The sequence below is a fragment of the Canis lupus genome, chromosome 21, assembly GCF_011100685.1.
Source record: "Canis lupus familiaris isolate Mischka breed German Shepherd chromosome 21, alternate assembly UU_Cfam_GSD_1.0, whole genome shotgun sequence".
Taxonomy (NCBI): domain Eukaryota; kingdom Metazoa; phylum Chordata; class Mammalia; order Carnivora; family Canidae; genus Canis; species Canis lupus.
In genome coordinates this window covers 10,647,708-10,662,817 of record NC_049242.1, presented here as the reverse complement: position 1 = coordinate 10,662,817, position 15,110 = coordinate 10,647,708, and positions in this window count along the sequence as shown.

The following is a 15,110-nucleotide window of genomic DNA, read 5'->3' as shown; positions in this document are numbered from 1 at the left end:
TGACTGTATCTTTAGCTGTGCAAAAGCTTTTATCTTGATAAAGTCCCAATAGTTCATTTTTGCTTTTGTTTCTTTTGCCTTCGTGGATGTATCTTGCAAGAAGTTACTGTGGCCGAGTTCAAAAAGGGTGTTGCCTGTGTTCTCCTGTAGGATTTTGATGGAATCTTGTCTCACATTTAGATCTTTCATCCATTTTGAGTTTATCTTTGTGTATGGTGCAAGAGAGTGGTCTAGTTTCATTCTTCTGCATGTGGATGTCCAATTTTCCCAGCACCATTTATTCAAGAGACTGTCTTTCTTCCAGTGGATAGTCTTTCCTACTTTATCGAATATTAGTCAACCATAGAGTTGAGGGTCCATTTCTGGATTCTCTATTCCGTTCCACTGATCTATGTGTCTGTTTTTGTGCCAGTACCACACTGTTTTGATGACCACAGCTTTGTAGTACAACCTGAAATCTGGCATTGTGATGCCTCCAGCTATGGTTTTCTTTTTTAATATTCCCCTGGCAATTCGGGGTCTTTTCTGATTCCACACAAATCTTAAGATGATTTGTTCCACTCTCTGAAGAAAGTCCGTGGTATTTTGATAGGGATTGCATTAAACATGTAAATTGCCCTGGGTAACATTGACATTTTCACAATATTAATTCTGCCAATCCATGAGCATGGAATATTTTTCCATCTCTTTGTGTCTTCCTCAATTTCTTTCAGAAGGGTTCTGTAGTTTTTAGGGTATAGATCCTTTACCTCTTTGGTTAGGTTTATTCTTAGGTATCTTATGCTTTTGGGTGCAATTGTAAATGGGATTGACTCCTTAATTTCTCTTTCTTCAGTCTCATTGTTAGTGTATAGAAATGCCACTGATTTCTGGGCACTTATTTTGTATCCTGCCATGCTGCCAAATTGCTGTATGAGTTCTAGCAATCTTGGGGTGGAGTCTCTTAGGTTTTCTATGTAGAGTATCATGTCATCTGCAAAGAAGGAGAGTTTGACTTCTTCTTTGCCAATTTGAATGCCTTTAATGTCTTTTTGTTGTCTGATTGCTGAGGCTAGGACTTCCAGTACTATGTTGAATAGCAGTGGTGAGAGTGGACATCCCTGTCTTGTTCCTGATCTTAGGGGAAAGGCTCCCAGTGCTTCCCCATTGAGAATGATATTTGCTGTGGGCTTTTCATAGATGGCCTTTAAGATGTTGAGGAATGTTCCCTCTATCCCTACACTCTGAAGAGTTTTGATCAGGAATGGATGCTGTATTTTGTCAAATGCTTTCTCTGCATCTAATGAGAGGATCATATGGTTCTTGGTTTTTCTCTTGCTGATATGATGAATCACATTGATTGTTTTACGGGTGTTGAACCAGCCTTGTGTCCCGGGGATAAATCTTAGTTGGTCATGGTGAATAATTTTCTTAATGTACTGTTGTATCCTATTGGCTAGTATCTTGTTGAGAATTTTTGCATCCATGTTCATTAGGGATATTGGTCTGTAATTATCCTTTTTGGTGGGGTCTTTGTCTGGTTTTGGAATTAAGGTGATGCTGGCCTCATAGAACAAATTTGGAAGTACTCCATCTCTTTCTATCTTTCCAAACAGCTTTAGGAGAATAGGTATGGTTTCTTCTTTAAATGTTTGATAAAATTCCCCTGGGAAGCCATCTGGCCCTGGACTCTTGTGTCCTGGGAGGTTTTTGATGACTGCTTCAATTTGCTCCCTGGTTATTGGCCTGTTCAGGTTTTCTATTTCTTCCTGTTCCAGTTTTGGTAGTTTGTGGCTTTCCAGGAATGCGTCCATTTCTTCTAGATTGCCTCATTTATTGGCGTATAGCTGTTCATAATATGTTTTTAAAATCGTTTGTATTTCCTTGGTGTTGGTAGTGACCTCTCCTTTCTCATTCATGATTTTATTAATTTGAGTCTTCTCTCTCTTCTTTTTAATAAGGCTGGCTAATGGTTTATCTATCTTATTAATTCTTTCAAAGAACCAACTCCTGGTTCTGTTGATCTGTTCCACAGTTCTTCTGGTCTCGATTTCGTTGAGTTCTGCTCGAATCTTTATTAACTCCCTTCTTCTGCTGGGTGTAGGATCTATTTGCTGTTTTTTCTCTAGCTCCTTTATGTGTAAGGTTAGCTTTTGTATTTGAGTTCTTTCCAGTTTTTGAATGGATGCTTGTATTGTGATGTATTTCCCCCTTAGGACTGCTTTTGCTGCATCCCAAAGATTTTGAACAGTTGTATCTTCATTCTCATTAGTTTCCATGAATCTTTTTAATTCTTCCTTAATTTCCTGGTTGACCCTTTCATCTTTTAGCAGGATGGTCCTTAACCTCCACGTGTTTGAGGTCCTTCCAAACTTCTTATTGTGATTTAGTTCTAATTTCAAGGCATTATGGTCTGAGAATATGCAGGGGACGATCCCAATCTTTTGGTATCGGTTCAGACCCGATTTGTGACCCAATATGTGGTCTATTCTGGAGAAAGTTCCATGTGCACTTGAGAAGAATGTGTATTCAGTTGAGTTTGGATGTAAAGTTCTGTAGATATCTGTGAAATCCATCTGGTCCAGTGTATCATTTAAAGCTCTCGTTTCTTTGGAGATGTTGTGCTTAGAAGACCTATCGAGTATAGAAAGAGCTAGATTGAAGTCACCAAGTATAAGTGTATTATTATCTAAGTATTTCTTCACTTTGGTTAATAATTGATTTATATATTTGGCAGCTCCCACATTCGGGGCATATATATTGAGGATTGTTAAGTCCTCTTGTTGAATAGATCCTTTAAGTATGATATAGTGTCCCTCTTCATCTCTCACTACAGTCTTCAGGGTAAATTTTAGTTTATCTGATATAAGGATGGCTACCCCTGCTTTCTTTTGAGGACCATTCGAATGGTAAATGGTTCTCTAACCTTTTATTTTCAGGCTGTAGGTGTCCTTCTGTCTAAAATGAGTCTCTTGTAGACAGCAAATAGATGGGTCCCGCTTTTTTATCCAGTCTGAAACCCTGCGCCTTTTGATGGGTCATTAAGCCCGTTCACATTCAGAGTTACTATTGAGAGATATGAGTTTAGTGTCATCATGATATCTATTCAGTCTTTGTTTTTGTGGATTGTTCCACTGAACTTCTTCTTAAAGGGGAATTTTAAGAGACCCCCTTAAAATTTCTTGCAGAGCTGGTTTGGAGGTCACATATTCTTTCAGTTGCTGCCTGTCTTGGAAGCTCTTTATCTCTCCTTCCATTTTGAATGAGAGCCTTGCTGGATAAAGTATTCTTGGTTGCATGTTCTTCTCATTTAGGACCCTGAATATATCCTGCCAGCCCTTTCTGGCCTGCCAGGTCTCTGTGGAGAGGTCTGCTGTTACCCTAATACTCCTCCCCATAAAAGTCAGGGATTTCTTGTCTCTTGCTGCTTTAAGGATCTTCTCTTTATCTTTGGAATTTGCAAGCTTCACTATTAAATGTCGAGGTGTTGAACAGTTTTTATTGATTTTAGGGGGGGATCTCTCTATTTCCTGGATTGGAATGCCTGTTTCCCTTCCCAGATTAGGAAAGTTTTCAGCTAGAATTTGTTCAAATACATATTCTGGCCCTCTGGCCCTTTCGGCGCCCTCGGGAACACCAATTAAACGTAAGTTTTTCTTCCTCAGGCTGTCGTTTATTTCCCTTAATCTATCTTCATGGTCTTTTAATTGTTTGTCTCTTTTTTCCTCAGTTTCCCTCTTTGCCATCAACTTGTCTTCTATGTCACTCACTCGTTCTTCTACCTCGTTAACCCTCGTCGTTAGGACTTCTAGTTTGGATTGCATCTCATTCAATTGATTTTTAATTTCTGCCTGATTAGATCTAAATTCTGCAGTCATGAAGTCTCTTGAGTCCTTTATACTTTTTTCTAGAGCCACCAGTAGCTGTATAATAGTGCTTCTGAATTGGCTTTCTGACATTGAATTGTAATCCAGATTTTGTAACTCTGTGGGAGAGAGGACTGTTTCTGATTCTTTCTTTTGAGGTGAGGTTTTCCTTCTAGTCATTTTGCTCAGTGCAGAGCGGCCAAAAGCAAGTTGTATTGGGAAAAGGAGAAAAAGAGAGGAGAGAAAGAAGGAAAGAAAAGAGAAAGAGGAAAAAAAAAAGGAAGAAAAAAACGAAAAAAAAAAAGAAGAAAAAGAGAAAGAAAAGGAAAGAAAGGAAAAAAAAGGGGGGTGGGGGAAGGAAACAAATCAAAAAGCAAAACAAAACAAAACAACAACAAAAAACAAAAAAAAAGAACCACCGGGGAGTATCTTCTGATTCTGTGTACTTTAAGTCCCTTGGCTTCTCCTGGAACTTGTCCGTCTAGCTGGTGTCTGGGGGAGGGGCCTGTTGTGCTGATTTTCAGGTGTTTGCAGTTGGGGGAGCTGCTGTGCCCCTGCCTGGTGCAGGGCTCAGTGGGGGTTGTTTACCCCGTGAGGCCCCAGGAGCAACAGCCCCAGTGGCGGGGCAGCTCTGGAAACCTGGAGTCAGCTCCGGCAGGAACTCCGGAGCTCTCCGTCTTCAGGGTCTGGAGGCTCCGGGCGGGGCCGCTGATCTGCTCAGCTGGGGCAGGAGCGTCCTTGCTGTCCTGGGCCCTCCCGGCCTCTGCCTGTCCCGGGGGAGGCCAGATCCTGGGCTGTGTCCCGGCGCCCTGTGCTCCGGAGCCTGCGCTGGTGGATTCGCGCTCCCGCCCCGCAGCCCCCTCCGCGGAGCCGTCCCCGAGCCCCCCGAGCTGCTCCGGGTCCCGCCGTGCGTGCTGCAGCCCTTAGGGAGCTCGGCGCACTCTCCTGGGCGCGCAGTTGCTGTTACTGTCCCCGGGAGCCCGAGGGCATCCCCGCCCTCCTGGGTCCTGCTCCACCTCCCCGCGAGCCCCTTTCCCCCGGGAAGGTCGGTGCAGCTCCTGCTCCTCCGGGACGGGGCTCTCCTGTCCTGGGGACACTCGCCCCGGCCCCAGCCCGGCTCCTCGCGGGGCCCCTCCCCCTTTTTGTTTCTTTACTTTTGTTTCTTTACTTCTTTTTCCCCGTCTTCCTACCTTGATTGAAGCGCGAACTCTTCTCACTGTAGCATTCCAGGTGTTCTCTCTAATTCTCAGGCCGAATTCATAGATTTTCAGGATAATTTGAAGGTTTTCTAGGTAATTTGGTGGAGACAGGTGATTTGGGGACCCTACTCTTCCGCCGTCTTGCCCCTTCCTCCCAGCATAATATTCTTAAGGTTCATCAATGCTCTTTCATGTATCAGTAGTTCATTTGTTTTTACCACTAGTAGTATTCTGTGGTACAAGTAGAATATGACATTTTTCACCCATTACCTATTAATGGACATTTGGTTTGCTTTTAAGTTTTGGCTAGAATGAATAAAACAGCTATAAATATTTGTGTACAAGTCTCTATAAATACTTGTCTTCATGTACCTTGAGTAAGTATCTAGGAGTGCAATTTCTCAGTCATATGGTATATGGAAGTTTATCTCAACAAGAAACTGATAAATTTTATTCCAGTGTAGTCACCCATTTTAAATCTTCACCAGCAGTGTATGAAGAACAACTGAAGTTGTTCTACAATTTTTCCAACACTTTTATTGTCAGTCTTTTCTTTTGTGCAGTCCTAATGGACATTTACATTCTAAGCACCTTTCCATGTGTTTATTACCTTTAATAACTTCTTTTCTAATGTGTTCAAGTTGTGTTTTCTCTTTTGTTTATTTGGATTCAAGCCATTTTTCACATATATGCACAATAAATATTTTTTTCCCATTCTGTCCCTTTTGCAGATTCATTTTTCTAATGCTGTCTTAATAAACCAAATGCTTAAATTTTTATAAAACTCAATGAATATACTTAAAGTTTATTATTTTTATAATTCTGTTTAAGAAACCTTTCCCTATTCCAGACCTTCAAAATTTTTCTTCTGTGTTTTGCTTTGGAAATACTATAATTTTAGCATTTGCATTCAGGTTTATTATCTATGCTAATTAATTTTGTGTATGGCAGGAGATAATGGTAGATGTTCATTTTGTTACACATGGAATTTGTTCTAGCATCACTTGCTTAAAAGACATTATTTGTTGAAAGTCAATTGACTGCGTATGCATGTGACATTTCCTAGACTTACTATTCTATTGCAGAAAAGTTAGCTGAAAATATCCCAAATATCCCAAAGAAAAACATTTCTTACACTGACTATGCCCTCTGTTATCTCTATTTCACTGTTAAGCTCACATAGTAAACTTACACTTTTATCTCAATTATTTACATTAGCTTTTTTGTTTTGTTTTCATTCTTCCAAAGACAACTTCTTTCTGTTTGCTATATATTTACTTCATATTTAGCATCTCTGATGCTCTTTATTAATTACTTTAGATCTGAGTTGCCATATGTTGTCATTTCTCTTCAGCCTAAAAAAAAATATTAGGACCTTTTAACAGTACATTTCCACTCATCCCTCATTCTTAGTACTGTGTTGTTTTATGTATTACATCTATATACATTATGGACTTTGGAATATGATGCTACAGTTTTAGCTTTAAATAACCATAGTCATTTAAACAAATTAAGAGAGGAAAAAATCAGTAAAATTGAATATAGATCATAAGGAATTGCAGATGCAAGATGCTCAACAAACTAAACAGAGTGAATGCAGAGAAAACATGCCTGGCTATACCATAGTCAAACTGTAGTTTCCTTGCTTCTAGACTCCTCTCTGATTTTCAGTTGTTCTGCCAATCTTAGACTTTCCTGCTAATACCTCAAAAAATAAAACTCCAGATTTCTGATCTACATAGAGTTGAGAATGCAGTCTGCTTAAAAAGCAACAAGCACAGGTCTTACATAATCTTTAGCCAAATCTTTTAAATGTAGATTATTCCCTGATTTCTGGCTGTATTTTTGCCAGTCCCCCTAAGATCTTCCTTGCAGGTGAGGTATAGCTATCAATGTGGTATTTGGGCAAAATTGGTATTTATAGTCAAAATTTAGGGTTTTACTCCTGAAATTCTCCCACTATCAGGTTATCTCCACTTGTTATCCTAGTTATATGCACTATTGTCTGGTACCTTGAGCTAGTAAACCTGCAATTTTCTGCTGCCCTTGTCTGATCCCACAGGGAGTGTTGGGGAGTGCCTTCTGCCAGAAAATTGCAACTCTTGTCCTTTCAGCTGCAGGGTTGTTTTTTGTTGTTGTTTGTTTGCTTGTTTGTTTTTTTAAAGTCAACTCTACTGGCTTCTGTTTTTGTAATGTCTTCTGGAAATTTAAACAATCATCTTTAATATTTGGTCCAGCTCATAAACTTCACACAAGTTTATATAAGTTGCTAAGTATAACTCCAGGTATTCATCAAGTTTTCATTATCTGGTTGAACATTATCAATACACTGATGCCTGGTTAAACTTTACTTGCCAAAGTAATCTTTCCATGACTTCTTTATGTGCTTCAAAAGCACCTGTGCCCCTCCTTAATGCTTATCACCTTTGATATTACTTCAATATGTATTGCTCCCATGAGGATATAAGCACCAAGGAATAAGCATTATGTTTGTTTTGTGCAGCATTATATGTATGGCCAGCACCCAGCACAGTGCTTGGAATATCATGGTTGCATTATGCATGTTGACTGAGTGAATAGAATTAAATCTCTGGTGAACTATTTATAAAACTCAAAGTTAAAATTATCTCTAGTCTCATTGAAGCAATTCCAACAAATATTGATGGTATGAAAGCTTCTGGAAAATAAACACACCAAATTTTTATTGGAAAATAAACACACCAAAATCCCCAAAGAATAAGGATTAAATTAACTGGCTAAATAAAGTCAGGATCTTTTTTAAACTTTGAAAAAAAGATCAACACAGGATTTGAAGCATACTTAGGAATTTGCAGTTAGGAATAAGTAGAAAATCGAAATAAGAAGATAAAATTAAATTTAACTTTTTTGGAAGAGACAAACATTTAATAAGAACAAACCTCTTGTGCTTTAACAGAAACAGACCATAATTTGTACCAGTAAAATTTGGAAATGTTTCTGGACAGATATAGAAAATGATCACAAGAATTCAATTATCAGTGTTCTTATAATGACTACGGAAAATAGGTGGGATAGGCACAGAGGGCAAAAATGCTACTTGCTTATGATGAACACTAAAACCAGAGGAAAACATAATCAGAACTAGAAACTACCCAAACTAAAATGATAGGATTATTTTGAGATTCTATCTTATCTTAAAATAAGATTCTATCTTATTTGTCTACAGCAGTAATCTTGGTATTCTTTACAAAAAAGTATGTCAAAGGCATTTTTTTCTGGGTTAACTCTGTTCCTTTGACACTCTAGTAAGAGACATAAGTCCACAGCAGCCACCCACCACCCCCTCCCACTTCACTGAGAAAAAGAAATCTGAAGTCACTGCTCTGTACTTTTGCCAAATTGGATAATCCAATACTAAATGAAAAGCTGTATGGTATAATAGAGGGAGCAATGGGAAAGGAAATGAGATCTGTCCTTAATGAACTGTATGACATGGAGTATTTCACTAAACTGCAAGGTGTCAGTGCTCTCATTAGCTAAGCAAGGAGACCAAAAAAGGTGGCATATATTCTACTTTTTATAATTTCCTAATTTGTCATTCAAATAGTTTTCTACTTCAAGATTCACCTGTCATTATGACCTAAAACTTTACTGAAAAGAAAGTATTGAAGTTAATTTTACAAATTATCAGGTGGTAAATAGTATCTTGCAGACCTTATGTAGAATTACCTTCCAGTGCATTTATTCATTAATTCAATAAATACTAAATATCGTTATGTTCCTAGATACTATGTTAGGCTGTGGATATAAAATGGTGATCAACACATTTCAAGTCCTCAATTAAATTATAAAGAAATAAGGGAGACAGGCCAACAGAAAAATTCTGAACCGTGTGGGAAGTGCTATGATTTGAACACGTGCAAAGTATTCTGAAAGCACAAAAGAAAATCACTTGTTTTTTAGGAAGTCAGGGAAAGTGTTTCAAGGTAGATGATATCTTACATATGAAATTGTGCTATGTACTGTACAGAAATTTACAGAGGCCATGAAACAACCCCTAGTTTCAAAGTGATTGTGGTTTTGAACAGAAGATAAAATGTAGGTAAATGAGGTATTGGATAAAAAGTAACAAGTGACATAAAAAACTACCTATACAAATTTCCATCATTTTAAAGTGGAAATCTCCTCCGACTAAAGAAATTAATGACTTCTTCAAGGAAACTATTACCTATCAGTTGGTATTAAAAAGACAAAGGGAAGCATTCCAGAAAGGATAGATTTATTAAGCCAAAATTTCAGAGCTAAGGAGTGGTCAACAATGCCACTTACCAAATCCTAAGGAAGTAGGGAATAGAACTACCAAGGCTTACATATAGGGGAGGTTCAAGTGTATCCTTTAAATAACAGATGCATTCATATTCAGAGACAAGTCTCTCTCACTCCATATCCCTTTACTCTCAGTATCTCTGATCTTCTGTGAATGGTGACCTGATTCTTTTTTTGCTATAGACATTCCTAAGCTAACATCTTTAAAACTTAGCAACTGTCATGTCAGTGCTGCATAAATATTTACTGTTTTTAAAAGAAACATACTAATGGTTGTCTTAAGTGTCCAGTGTTTAATAACATTTCTGTATGAAACCCTACCAAAACAAAATATTTAGGAATTATATCCCCAAACATATAGCCCTCACCCCATCAGCAATACAAACATGCATTCCAGAAGTAAAGGAATGGTTATAAATAAAAGGAGAGATGATGTTAAAAAAATGATGAGAAAATTATTAGAGCTTTTGAATGAAGACTATTGAAAATGCTTAGGAACCTGATTCAAGGATTTTTATTTATTTTATTGTATTTATTTATTTTTTATTTCTTTGATTCAAGGATTTTTAAAAGGCTTTTCATGAAGTAAAACTAAACTCTTAATTTTCTTGAAAACAGCAGTGGTATCTACTAAGGCAAGTAGACTCAGTCCGCAGTAGTTTGTCATAGGATATTTGTCAGCACACATAGTTATCCGGAAAAGAGAAAGAAAACAAAGTCCCTCAAGAAATTAAACTAGGTAATCCCAGAGCTCATGCTCTTGGGTAACAGGAAGGCCTCACTTAGAGTTTCAGGTCCTTCTATTAGCGCCACTTACAACAAGCTCAACTAAGTCAGCTAGCTGTATCCCTCCAAATAATAGATCAGGTAATAGATCAGGTCCAATAGACAAGAAAGCAGAGAACTCCCAGGCAGCAGACATAATGATAACCACGAGGAAGGACAAAAGAAAACCCAACAATGAGTGAGGAGACACAGGAGAAATGAAAAGAGCAAAGTAGTTGGAGGGTGAGAGGATCACACCAAACAGAAGGGTAAGAGATGCTCTCTAAATCACAATATTGGTCTGTTGGAAGAGGCAGACCCAGGCTCAGTTATTTGACTGTAAATTATTTAACCATCTCTGTTAACTTCCCTCCATAGAGGTCAACATCAAGGAGCTTCCCATCAGATATTCCACTCCTACTTATTCAACTGAGAGAAATGAAAACCTCTGTCAAAGGCTGACACATGAATACTATAGTAGCTTTATTCACTATAGCCTCAAATTAGAAGCAACCCCAATCACCAACCCTATCACCAAGGAGTGATGACCAAAATACGATCTATCAATACCTACTCATGAAATAAAAGGAACCTACTCATCAATTAGAAGGAACAAACTACCGAAAGACCCAAAAACTTGGATCTCAAGATTGTTTTACTGGGCAAAAGAAATTTGACACAAAGGGATATATTAACATGAACATTCTGATGCAAGTTAAAAATGTAAGTTAATCTAGAGTAATAAAAAATAGTCTAGTAGTTGTCTGGGAACAGAGATGGAGGAAACATGAACTGCAGAGAGTCCGATGAAGCTTTCCGGGTGATATAAATATCCTGTATTTGATGTCAGGGTGATTTACAACTGTATACACCCACCAGAAGTTCATTTCATTGTATACTTCAAATAGACGCTGATTATTCTACATAAATTCTACCTCAATAAAATCACTAAAAAACAAAAAAAACAAAGTTTGTGAAAATTTTAAAAACATTTAACGCAGAGCACTGTTTGATGCCTATGACACATGTTAAGTAGTTTTTTTTTTTCTGAACAGTATTTGAGAGGATTCTTTTAATTTAAGACTTTGTAAGGTCCAAAACGTAAGAATTTTTAAAAATCTAAAGAAGAAAAAAATTGACAAGTATTAATCACCTCATAGGTATAAACATTTTACTTATGCTGTGTCATTTATTTCAGTATAATAGATAGAATGTAATCCATTTTGTAAGTGAAAAAAAGCAAGGCTCAGAAAGTTCCTTGAATTTCCTCTGGCTTTCAGATCATTTCAGACCATTGCCTCATATTCCTATGTAAGATTTGCTTATTAAACATACTGCAGTAGACATAATATTCAGTAAAATGTACCCAATTTAAGCGCACATTCCAGTAAGAGTTCATCAGTGTATCTACTCATAGAATCACTATCACAAGCAACATACAAAATATTTTCATCACACCAACCATTTCTTTTATGCCATTGTTGCAATCCCTGGTCCTAGTCACTGACCTGCTTTCTCTCAAGATAGAATAGTTTGCAATTTCTTATATGCAAACTTTTATATTTCCACATTGAATATAAGCTTTTTTATTCAAAAAGAATATGAGTAGAGTCATTCTTTTGTGTCTGGTTTTCATAATTCAGTGTAATAATTTCATTATTATTATATAATACTATATGAATAAGCAATTTGTCCTTTTAAATTATTAAATAGTAATCCATTATATAGATATGCATTTTTAATCTAGTCACTTTTTGATTGATATTTAGATTGGTTCTGATTTCCAGTTTAGGACTATTAACAAATAAAGCTCTTACGAATATTCGAGTATAAATCCTTATGTGTGTATAGTTTTTTATTCTCTTGGTTAAATGCCTAGCAGCTCAATAGCTGGGTAACATTAGAAATGTATGTTTAACTTTATAAGACATTGCCAAGTGGTTGTCCAAACAGGTTATATTATTTTACATTTGCACCAACAGTAAATAGGAGCTCCAGTTGTTCTATATCTTGCAAATCTTTAGTATTGTCGTTAAAAAAAAAAAAAAAAAAACAAGAACAAGGTGGCCTGGGTGGCTCAGCCAGTTAAGTATCTGCCTTAGGTTTGGGTCATAATCTCAGAAATCATGTCCTGTGTCCTGGAATTGAGTCCCAAGTGGGACTCTATGCTCAGTGGGGAGCCTGTTTCTTCCTCTCCCTCTCCCTTTGTGCTTTCTCTTCATCTCTCTCTCAAATAAATAAATAAAATCTTAAAAAAAAAAACAATAACAAAATGTAGCCATTCTAATGAAGGTGTCATTTTGGTCCTTGTTTGCATTTCCCTCAAATTGAGTACTCCTTATGTGCTTATTGGCCATTTGTTTATCTTCTTTTTTGCCCATTTTGGTACGGGCTTATTTTTCTTCTTCTTGTGTTGTGAGAGTTCCTTATCTATTGTGGATAAAAGTCTTTTGCCAGATATATGTTTTATAAATATTTTCTCACATTATCTCTTCATTTTCTTGTATCTTTTGAAGAGCAAAAGTTTTAAGTTTTGCTAATGTTTGATCAATTTTAAGGAATTACAATTTTTGTGCATTGAATAAGGAATATTTGCCCTCTCAAGTTTTCAGAGATTTGTCTTATATTTTCTTCTATAAATTTTGTGTTTTAGATTTTACATTCATGCCTATCATCTATTTCAATTTCATCTTTTCTGCATGGTATGTGGTGAAGATTCATGTTCATTTTTGACCCACATGTTCAGTTATTCTAGCACCATTTAAAAAAATATTTTCCCCATTCAATTATATTGGCATCTTTGTCCAAAGTTTACCATATACATGTGAGTCTATTTTGGATAGTCTCTATTATTTTCTACTGATATAGATAAACCAATATTGTATTATACTAATATCATTTGTCTTGGCTAATAAAGCTTTGTAATAAGTCTTTAAATCAAGTTATGTAAGTTTATTCTTTCTTTTTAAAATTTCTTTGATTAATGGGGGTCATTTGAATTTCCATATAGATTTTAGAATCTGCTCATCAATTTCACTTCAAAATAAGCTTGCTTCAATTTTGATGGTGATTTAATTGAACCATTAGATCTATTTGGGGAAAATTCATATTTTAACAAGTCTTTAGCCTTCCAGTTAGCAAATGTGCCCTATCTTTCCATCTTCTCAGATCATATTAAATGCGTTTTTTGAGACTTTTTTTCATTTATTCATGAGAGAGAGAGAGAGAGAGAGAGCACAAGCAGGGAGAGAGGCACAGGGAGAGGGAGAAGCAGACTCTGCCCTGAGCTAGGAGCCTGATGTGGGACTTTATCCCAGGACCTGGAGATCATGACCTGAGCTGAAGACAGATGCTTAATCATCTGAGCCACCCATGCACCCCTTGGTCTTATTAAATTCCTTTCAGCAATATTTTATAGTTTTCTTTGCATAGGTCTTACACACATCAAATTTATCCTAAGATTTCATGGTTTTGATGCTCTTGAAAGCAAATTATATTTTTCTTTAATATTCCAATTTTCTGTTATTTTATAGAAATGTTATTGATTTTATATACTGACCTTATAACCTGACTTTACTATATTAACTTATTAGTTTTAGCTGCTTTTTTGCATATGCCTTAGAAACTTCTACATAGATGATCATGCCCTCTGCAAACTAAACAGTTTTGTTTCTTGTCCATTTTATATGCCTTTGTTGTTGTTGTTTACCTTATTCCACTTGTTTATTTTTATATATTATTTTATTCAATTTGATAATATTGCTAAGGTTTCATATGCTTTAAAAAACATGCAACATTAAATTATATACATACTCACTTGAGACAGCTTATTACGTTCTCCCTTGTGATATAGATGTGGTATCAGATGTTTTTAGATGTGACTAAGGTAACAATTAGTTAAAGATTCATTTGGTTGGAGTTTAATGGTAAATACTTTTGTAGTTCACGTTCATTTATAATTGCTTTATTGTGTAAGCTCTCCTGATGCAGGGCTATTCCCCTGTTCACTGTGCCAATAAATTAAACTTTGTGACCTGGCTGAAGTGTCTATTATAATGTGATCTTGTTCTTACTTTTTTAGAAATATGCATAAGAAAGGGAAAAGTTTTGAAATTTATGTAGCTGAAAACTTGTAAGTAAAAAAAAAAAAAGAAATCTTACCTGCCCTTGCTCATGCACACTTTCCCTCACAAATTGAATAATAATTTTTTTTTTAAAATTTAAAAATCTTTCCCAATAGAAATATTTAACACACTATATGTTGCTACTTCCTAATTATGTAACATTAAGCATGCTCCCATGAACATGAACTTTGATCTTCTTTATAAAATGAAGATAAAATACCAATCTCTCAAGTTTATATGTATGTTATATATAAATAAGTTATATTTAGTATATAATTTACATATAAATAAGTTATATATAAATTTCAGAGATTGATATTTTTATCTCTATGCTATTGGAAAATATATATATGGCATTTATCACTGTGCTTTGAATTATGCTGGCTATTGTTATGTGGCAGGACAAAGTATTAAAGTATAATTAACACAATCTCCTTCTTCCTTTTTTTCTATAAAGTGTGGTTTCTGATAAAGATAACTTATGTTTTGTGAACTGGTAGAAGAGGATATAGATTGAGGAAGCCAAATCCCAGAAAGTGTAAACTCAGAGAAAGAGTAAAAAGGAAGAGGAAGAAATCTGTGTACCTGTAAGGAGCCTGACTTTTAAGGGATAATGATAATGAACAAGTAGGATTCTTAGAAACTTTTATGTTTTATGTACCATCTTATCTCTTTCTCGATGTCTTCAAAAGACCCTCAATAAAGATTTATACTCCTCCTGAAAGTCTGTTTATTTTTAGTGTGACTTTGTGATGAGCCTGGCCTTAAGGCAGGAACTGGAAAATACAAATGTAGTCAATTTGCAGCCATAATCAATTTCACTAAAGCAGAAGTGTCAGTACAAGGCAGAAGCAAAGAAAGCATTGGAGAAA